General features: G+C 32.6%; 1 long non-coding RNA gene across 1 annotated transcript; it reads left to right on the top strand.

Annotated features, from left to right (window-relative positions):
- The first annotated feature begins 203 nt into the window (after positions 1-203).
- LOC150036392 (uncharacterized) lies at positions 204-1193 on the top strand. The gene is made up of 2 exons (XR_016529270.1): positions 204-782; positions 879-1193. It is a non-coding gene; the product is annotated as an uncharacterized LOC150036392 (long non-coding RNA).
- Positions 1194-1451: the final 258 nt, after the last annotated feature.

Here is a 1451-nt window from a genome sequence, read left to right as displayed (position 1 = left end):
GCATATCTTATTTCTTGTTTACTGTAAAAGATTTATATTTAATGAAAAATTAAATTTGGTCGATCAGCTTCCGCTCAAGGTCTCTCTTGTCCAAAAAGTTCCTTCAGTTTTCACATCCTTATACACTTCAGGAAGGAAATTAAGAAGTACAAATGCTTCATTATCTGCCTCTATTGTGTCACCTTATGTTTTAAAATTTTCTGTAATTTTTTAAAATTTATCAAAGTTTCCCATCAAGATTTTAGATGGATTTATCTTAAATGTAAAAAAATCTCTCCCTAAGAATATTTTATTAGAAAGATCTTTTGACTCATACAATTCATTCAACTTTGTCCATATTTTAATGGTTATGTCTTGATCAATTACCTGTCGAAGCACACTTTCCGAGAGGTTCAAAACGAGAGTTATATGGACAATTAGCTCCATATTCTCTCTATCATCTGCTGTCACTATAGTAGACAACTTTGAAGGGCCTTCTAAGGCCTTATAAACATTTTGTTGCCCCAAACCAACTTTGATTTTGGCCTTCCAAAGGCTGAAATTTCCTTTCCCATCACATATCTTGCTTCTTTCTTTACTGCTAAGCTCTAAGATTTACTTTCTTTAATATTCTTAAAGATGTTGATTTATTCTTGCAGGCTCTTTGATACCACTTTGTTGAGTTGAGGATATCTTCATCGAGGCCCAAGTTTTAGGATAATGACCCAAAAGGGAAAAATATGTGTTGTAGCAAGTGGACTAAACAAGGCCACGTAGTAGGCAAGATTTACAACACGTTGATGGTGAATTTTTTTCCCTCATATCACTCTGATCTCATTTACAGAAGGAAATTCGTTTTGGTCAGATTTGCTTCCCTTCGTTTTACCCTTTGTTTGCAGAAGAAGAAGAGAGAAAGCATAGATGCGAGTAAATTTTAAGAAGATGAAGAAGATTATCAAGCATGCAAGATTATAAAGGAGGAGAAGAAAAAGACACAAGGTTTTTAATGTGGTTCAACAAATGTGCCTACATCCACGAGAGAAGCTAAAATTACAGATTCTTGGAGAATTTACAATGCAACCGCAGATAAGCACTCAACCCCTACTTCATCTATATGTTCACTCTCAGTTTTGATCCTTCATATACATATAGGATATTTACATGGTAGTTGTAACTGAAATTTACAGAGAAAAAAAGTTGATTTCAGTGCTTTATATAGCTCTTTAATATATATATATATATATTTTTTTTTCAAATTGAAAAATGTGAAAAGACTAGACTATTGTAATGAAGGAATAAAATAACTCGATCAAGGATGTGCAAAAGAATACATCTCATAGAAGAGCCAATACAACTATGCAACTCAACAAAAGAGTCACAAATCATAGATATGGAAGGATGCAATTCATAAAAGAATCACATACCATTTATTCCAACACTCACAACAAAACTATTTTAGGGAAATAAATAAA

The sequence above is a fragment of the Benincasa hispida genome, chromosome 4 (assembly GCF_027475165.1).
Source record: "Benincasa hispida cultivar pf3 chromosome 4, pf3_genome.v1.1, whole genome shotgun sequence".
Classification (NCBI taxonomy): Eukaryota; Viridiplantae; Streptophyta; class Magnoliopsida; order Cucurbitales; family Cucurbitaceae; genus Benincasa; species Benincasa hispida.
The sequence above is the reverse complement of the archived record's forward strand: the minus strand, read 5'-3'. Positions and strand labels throughout refer to the sequence as shown.